The 8,136-nt window shown below is 32.8% G+C and overlaps 1 long non-coding RNA gene across 1 annotated transcript; it reads right to left on the bottom strand.

Moving 5' to 3' along the window:
• Positions 1-2,373: 2,373 nt before the first annotated feature.
• LOC131611824 (uncharacterized) lies at positions 2,374-3,036 on the bottom strand. Its single transcript, XR_009287172.1, has 2 exons — positions 2,770-3,036; positions 2,374-2,645 (listed from the first exon to the last, which is right to left on the bottom strand). It is a non-coding gene; the product is annotated as an uncharacterized LOC131611824 (long non-coding RNA).
• Positions 3,037-8,136: the final 5,100 nt, after the last annotated feature.

Genomic DNA, 8,136 nt, shown 5'->3' with positions numbered 1-8,136 from the left:
CATAATTGGGCTTGGATTATGGTAAGGGAAACCACCTGGGCACATGAGAAAGCTTGAGCCACCTTGTGAGCCACCGAACCCTAATTTGCTTGAGTTCCTTGATTAGTTACCTATCTTAGGGAACAAGCAACAAGCAAACATACTTTTTTTGTTTATTCTTGGTTAGCAAATGATGGTAACGATGATAAAGATAATCACACTTTTTGCAAAATGAGGCGGGATGTCAGGGTCAAAAATTGGGGTACAACACTCTCCCATTGTATAACAGGTACTTCATGGCCAGGTATAGAGTTAATAGTGCAACCTCTAGAGCCTTGAAATTCATTTGATTGATGAGTATATTGTATGGAGATAAAATCTCACCACCATATATCTCAATTTTACATTCTTCGCACCCCCTTTTCCTAAAGGTAGTTTAAATGACGACTTACCTATAAAAAGATGGTCCAATAATCTTTTGGTGTTTCAATCTTGAATTCGAAGATTGATTGCCACGGGATCTTCCTCATAGGGGGAATTCTTTTTGTAACCATATTGAATAAAGTTATTTCTGGTGTTGGATTGGCATTTTATAAGGGTGGTGTTCTTGTAATGTATGTTACTTGTCTGGCATACGTTTTCATGGATAAGTTCAATTCAACGCCTCCCATAAAGAATCTAAATATTATGTTTAAAGTTTGGTGTGGTATGTCGAGCTCATGTCCTTCCTTAATAGTTTGACTTTTTCGGGGATGAGGAGTTTTTCCTGGGGCTTCTCTTCATGGTGAGGTCATCCTTTCTAAATTCTGAGCATTTCCTTAAACATGCCTCTGTAGGCAGCCTCGTTGAATTAGCTTTTCAAATTCTAGTTTTAAAGTATGACAATCATTGGTATGATAACCCTCTTATGGTACTAGCACCATTTATTTGAATGATTTCCCATGGAATTTCCTTTAGTATCATGAGGCTTGCGAACTTTTTTTGGTGAGATAAATATTTTGTAAGATCTTTTATATCTCCCATGAATTAGGGGAGTGAAGCATTCAAGGAGCTTTCGACCGGGCTTGAAAGTAACTCTCTTGCAACCTTGTATTGCATTCTGATTTTTCCATTGACGCGTTGGATCTAGTTTACCACTTGTCTCCTTCACGTCTATTGTTTTTTCTCTACATTACTTTTCTCTCCTTTGATGTAAACCTCTTCCCTAGCCATGATATATTCCATTGATTATATCTACTTTTGTACCACGAATATCTCCTGGTTCGGATTGGTGACCTTAATAGTTTCTTTGTCTAAACATGCCAAATAATCTCTTAAGGACTATGTATTTATTGGAAAACATTGAAAATGGTCGTGGTGAAGACTTTCCTATGTTTTTTAGCCTAGAATTGATTAATCATCTTCTTTCTCTTGGTCATGGTAGTAGGTTATGGAGAACCTCGAGAGGCTCATATACCATCGTAGCGCTGCTTCCTTCAGCGTTCCCGCCATAAATTTTCTCCTAAGAATAACTTTTGTCATCAAACATTTCCATGGATGGTGATTTAAAATGTCTAGGACTTGAACATCGCAAATGTCTACCGCTAAAGAATGAGGATCCACGGGGTCTTCGTGATCGCCAACGACATTTTGTTATAATGTCTCATTATGTTTTATGGTTGTTGGTTTATATAAGGCCTTTTTAGTCATTATGATACATGTATCATTGCCTAATTGAAGACAATAAAGGGAATCAAGTTTCATGTTTCTTTGTCCGAGGTCGACCATTATATATAAAGGACATTCATAAAAAATGAGTTGAATTTAAACCTTGGCCGGTCTGTTCGACTTGACCCATTAGGAGTGACCCGACTTGATCTTTTCCGATTAATGGATTAAGTTGGGCCAGATTATGTTACGTTTGTATTCAGATGTGACCTAAATTACTAGAATGTATACATCTCTTTAAACATGAAGCTTGTAGTAGCGAAATGCTTTAGGTGGGAAAAGGGGGGAGTGAAATGTAGGTTATAATTTATATTTTTATTCCTAGAAGGAGAAGAGTTCCTACACTATTTTATATAAAAAGTTACTTAATTGCATTAGTAGTTCTCTATTAAGAGTAACATTTAAATTTTCATCTAATTTTCTTTAGATAAAATTTGGTTTCTTAGATTGTTTTTGAATTGATACATCAGAATAAAGGATATAACATAATGGAAAATAATGGAATATAGTAGACCGAGATGAAATATATATTTCTTTTATTGTTTTAAATACCAAATGTCCTTATTCCAAAATAAATGAATTAAAAAGTGATGGAATGAATTTTATCATGTTTCTTCAATACAAACTATAGCCTAAGTTTTAAATTGTGACAATAAAAAAGAGAAGATGGATAAAAGAATCATAATATAAAGAATAAATTTAATCTATATATAGTCGTAACAAATAACAAAGAAGAAGAAAAGGGACATCATCGACATGGAATGATGATAGTACATAGATTCGTTAGAAAGCCTAATGCTTTTCTTGAATTCTTTTTGCTTATCATGCTATTTCATGTTCAATCACAAATTTTCCATTTCTCAAAGAACTTTTGGTGCTGGGATCGGAAAACTTGCAGGAGTTTCAATTGGAAGGAAGACCCTTCCTTACGTTCAAGGCTATTCCCGTTGGAAAACCAGCTGGCATTTTCAACAAATCATTAATTAGAACATTATCAAAAAAATTAAAAACATATTCGGAATAACTTTTATATATAAGATATGAAATTATAAGGAAACATGATAAAAATGAAGTGAAACTTACGGTCGTTCTCGTACATAGGGAATTGACAACGATATTTGCAAATAGGATCTGCCATGGCTTTTGGATAAAACATGGATTTGTAGCAATAACTATAGCACTCTTCTGGGGTCATCAATTTTCCACTACCTTGAACAGTTACAACACACACCAACAACAACAACAATGCAACAAATTTGTTTGACATTTTTTTGTTTGTTTTTAATTAAAATGTAAAACTATTTGCTTTGCTGTTGTTGGTAGTTTTATGTGTTTTTCTTCTTTGATAATTGTTTCTTAACAATGGTAGTTATATATATAGTAGCACATGAGCCCTTCTGGCGTATAAAATTTCGGTGTTTATTTTTAGGAGATAAATGTTGCTACTTGGAAGTTTTGATGGATATAAATATTTTACAAAATTGTAGGATTACCGAATGTTGATTTTCTTTTTTAACACTATTTCTAATTTCTATTTTCAACTATTTCGTAAGGTGTGAGTGAGAGAAAGAGAGTTTATTTAATTTTGTTTTGTAAATATTTTTATTTTTAAATTTTAAAAATAATAAAATTTGTTTATTTATTTAATTTTATAAAACTACTTTTTATTTATAAATTTTATGTAACAAAAAAATTAAATAGATCTTAGAGAATATTTATATTTTTTTACATTTAAAGATTAAAAATAGAAAGAGAAAATAAGTAAAGTAGTGCGAGATATTGTGTTGGAATTTAACATTCAGAATTTAAGGCTGCAAATGCATACATTTTGCTAGTACTTATCTTTTGAATGTGAATGACAATTTCTTAAATGAATCGCGAGAGGAGATTACGTTGGCGTTGAATAACAAAGGGTGGCCAAATAAGTCGTGATTTATCGGGCCGACACGCACACCCGCCATTATATGGCGGGTTGAGTTGAGATTCTGGACCCTCCGCTCACTAAAGTCCGTGCCGCTAAAATCTACCGTCTGTCAAAGTCCGTCTCACCTATTCGTTCAGTCTGTTCCTCCTTAAGTTCGACCTTTTTTAGTTAATTCTAATTCCAATTCTTGATGGTTTTATTTTATACATTTACTTGTGAACATATGCAACACTGTTTAACTTTTTAAGTAAAATTTGTTTAAAAGATGCTTTATAAAAATTTATTCTAAAAAATAAGTGAAAAATTTAATTCAAAGATAAAAAAACCTATTAATCTATTAAATAAATAAAAACAAATAAATAATAGCAGACAAGTCTGCCGCCCATCAACCTGCTACCTTGGCAGGGCGAGCTTTATTTTTATGCCCATTTCCACTTAGCAGACTTGCTCGTTGTAACATCCTGAATTTAATTAACTGACTAATTAAATTAAATAAGGATTTATTTACTTAATTTGGACGAAGTTTGATAATTAATTGGATCGTCGGTGTTATTGAGAAACATGTTCGGATTATTAAGTGAAGTTGGAATTTATTCGGTTAATCGAAGAATTAATAAAGTGGAGTATGTAGAGAAATAATATTAGAAATAATATTGTTATTGGATTTTATTTACTTGAGATAAATTCGGATTTAATTGGATTAATCGGAAAATAATATTAAGAGTAATAATATTATTTGTTGGAGCATAATTATTTATTTGACTACTCTATTTTATCAATTGGGCCTATTTGTTGGGGTTATAAGCAATTAGGAGGTGTTATTCATTTGAAGCCCAATATAATAAATAAAGATAGTAAGAGAGGAAATAAGGGGTAGAAGCATCATTAGTTCATTTTTCTGGTTTTCCAAGGATAGAAGTGGAGGAGAAGAACAAGAAGAGGAAAGCTAGGGTTTTGGAGGAGAAATCAAGAGGTAAGGGGGAGAATCCCTAATCATTGTGGGTTAGTATAATGGGGTAATGGGTAGGTTAATATATTTATATTTGCCTATAGATAAATCCTATAAAATATGTGTTTGTTGATTTCTATTCTACTATGCTGAAAACAGTTGAGAAATTGGATTTTAATGCTGGGAACAAACACCCTTGTGTTCACATCCCCTTGAAAACGAAATGGGGAGAAAGAGGTATAGGTCACGAATGACATCACTACATGGTGATGATGACCGAAGGCGGTTGTCGTTAGGCTGGCAGCGTACCGTGACTCACCTCTTCCTTGCTTTACTTCATTCATGATTTAGTTGCTGATGCTTGCTTCCCCTTGACAATTAAAAAACGTGGGCCCTACTACCCTTACCATATGAACATGATACTGATGTTAATTATTGAATCCAAGTGGAAATGAGTTACCAATGTAAGTATGAGATGGAACATACCACCTGTCATAATCCAAGTGGAATACGTGAGACCACCACCCTTAATTCTTTTATATGGAAAATGCTACTAATGCTAGTGTTTAGACTAAATGGCAATGTAATACAAGCACACACTGTAGAGCATACTAATAGAAAGAATAAGATATATTCACCTGGCTTACTGTAGCGTGGTTCTATGAGAATGAATTAGTGTGTTCTTTTTTTATGCCCTGTTTCGCTAGTATATGGCTGCTACTAATTGGCTATTAGGTAGATGAAACAATGACCACATGAAACATGAAAACACATCACAATTATTAAATGAGAAATGTTGCTATTTGATTATTATTGGTTAAAGAAAAATGTGAACACCATAACTTTCTTCATTGATAGAATGACTAATGCTACTAGCTTTATATATGTTTTTAGAATAAAACGTGAAGACCAATATATTAGTGATAGGAGGTGTTACTGTGCTAGCCATTTTATTCAATTGAAAATATGAGCTACCATCTTACTTATTGATGGAGATATGTGATGAACATATATATTAATTAATAAAAATGGATATGTTTCTTTGATTATTTTAAAGTTGAAACTTCTATGTGTAGTTAGATAGTATACTCATAATGTCTTCTTAATTTATTATAAAAAAGAATAAATGCTATATAATTGATAAATTATGAGTTAGCATGTGATAGTATTAATTTCTAGTGCTACTTGGAATGGTGGACTGAAAATTGTGTGTTGGCTATTATATGTGAATAATGCTTATGTGGTGAGAATGTTGTGTACAATATTGTGGATAATTCATTGAGTGAATTTTTGTGATATGCTAAATATTAAGATGGTAGAGATGATCTTAATTGCATATGTTTGTTTAACATTGTACATACATTCATATCATGGATGCCTTGAAACAAAGGTGGTTTACTTTGAAACAAAAGCGAGGCTTAGATTCTAGAGTGAATCGGAAGCGGTAGACTATATGTTTACGTTTTGGTGGGCTTTGATCTTGTCCGGATCGGAAGCGTGGCTTGGATTCTAGATATTGAATCGGAAAGCGGTGAAACATTGGGTTCACATTTCGGTACCACATGCATAGCGTCACATATCTTGCATTGAGTCACATTAGATTTATGTGATATTTGATTATGTGCCTTGATAGTGTTGTGACATGTGTTTGAGATTAATGATTGCAATGAGTGATGTTTGAGTACATGTTTGGTTACCTACGTGGCTATGTGATTCATGGTAGTTGTGTGCATAATTGAGAATATAATATTGGTAATGAATTGATACTTCCCTTGTACTTGTTGGTTACTTGTTAACATGTGAAATATATATTGTCTTATTATTATTTACATGATTATATTCGATGTGACCAACTTCTGGATTTATTAATTTAACCATTGTATTCCATTATACTTTCTTCATAATGGTTTGTATTCTCACCCTTCTGTTTTAATGTTGCCCTCGTTTGGCGACATGCAGGTTTTGGAGTTTAGTAGCTCGTGCGTGATCTAGCCGGAGATTCTTCCGTGTTTGTTGGAGATTAGGTAGTGAGTCGATGCTCTGGTCATGTAACACTAGGTAGATTAGTCGTGTTGAACTCATGTCTCTATTTGGTTATGTATTATGTTTATGACTTGAGAACTTGTTATTTGGCTACTTGTTGTTTGAGAGGCTTTCAAGCCAAATATTCTGAATTATGTTTAATTTATGTTGATATGATTATTGAGACTTGATCATGGTATGGGACATGGATCATTTTATGAAACACATGAGTATTTAGTAGTTTCCGCTATGAATGCATATTCTGGATAAAATATAATTAATTGAGAAGTGTTTTTTGAAATGACCAGGTGTATCATATATTGTAAGTAAATGCTATTGGTTTTTAAAGGCTTTTAGTTTTGAAAACATCGATGTGACGCCCTTTTATTATATGCATGCTTATTCTCTGATTATATGTTTATTTATTTTGGGGTAAAAAAGGGGTGTTACACTCGTCCCGTTCTTTTTTTTGGCAGGCTTAAGGCAGGGCGGACGACCAATTTTGTCACCCCTATGAATAACATTAATCGATAAATAAGGCCGGCTAAACCATTGGACTAGTAAAACGCTTGCCAGAGGCCTTAAAATTTTTAATTTTTTAAACTTGTACATATATGTATATATTTGGCTAAATATATTTGACCCCTTATATTAACCTCGGGGTCTATTTTGACCCCTTAACTTTTAAAAAGACCAGTTCAATCACTTATGTCTTCAAACAATGTCATGTTAGTCCTTTTTGAAAAGTTTTTTAGTCAGAGTCATAATAAGGGGCCACTTGGCATACACTTGGTGTTGATGTTGTTAAAATGTTATAATAAAACCGAAATGCAAAGGGAAATTTAGATTAAACGATGGGGAAAATGAAACCTTAGTAGTTAATGCAAAGACGATTTCGAAGGAGACAAGGTGTGAAGTTGAAATAGAAAGCAACATTGGAGGAAAAATTGAAGAAAAAAAGCAAAGATGTCATTGAAGACACCATTGTTGACAACAATTAGTAATTAGTTTTATGTTTCTTTAACTGTTATCTGTTTTATTTTCTAGGGTTTTATCATTTTTAAATGTTATCTGTTTTAGGCTTTAGGATTCTAAGCATTAAGGTGTTAAATATTTAATTTTTTCAGTTGTTAGGGGTTTAGTCGGATCTTTCAAATGTTATATGATGAGGTTTCATTTATTAGGGTTTATCATTTGTTGTTTTAGGAATTAACTTGATATACTAATATTTTCCCCCATTATAATTTCAAATTTGTTAGAAATAGGTATAAATGGAAAAACACCATCATCTTATAATTCATCATGGTGGTGAATTCATTAGTAATGAATTAAGTATGTTCAAAGGAGGGGCGATTGGTGATTTAGAAATTGATGTTAAAATGTGGATTTTTTGAGTTGGTAGGTGTACTCAAGGAATTAGGGTGTCGTGAAATAGATACAATGTATTACAGGGACCTCACATTTGAGATGAATGTTTTGGTTGGTGACAAAGGGGCATTAGATAATGCTAATCTTTGTAGGGTGCAACTAAGTATTGATACCTATATTCAACATC

This window comes from Vicia villosa, linkage group LG1 (assembly GCF_029867415.1).
Source record: "Vicia villosa cultivar HV-30 ecotype Madison, WI linkage group LG1, Vvil1.0, whole genome shotgun sequence".
NCBI classification, from domain to species: domain Eukaryota; kingdom Viridiplantae; phylum Streptophyta; class Magnoliopsida; order Fabales; family Fabaceae; genus Vicia; species Vicia villosa.
This window is presented reverse-complemented; position numbering and strand designations above follow the sequence as displayed.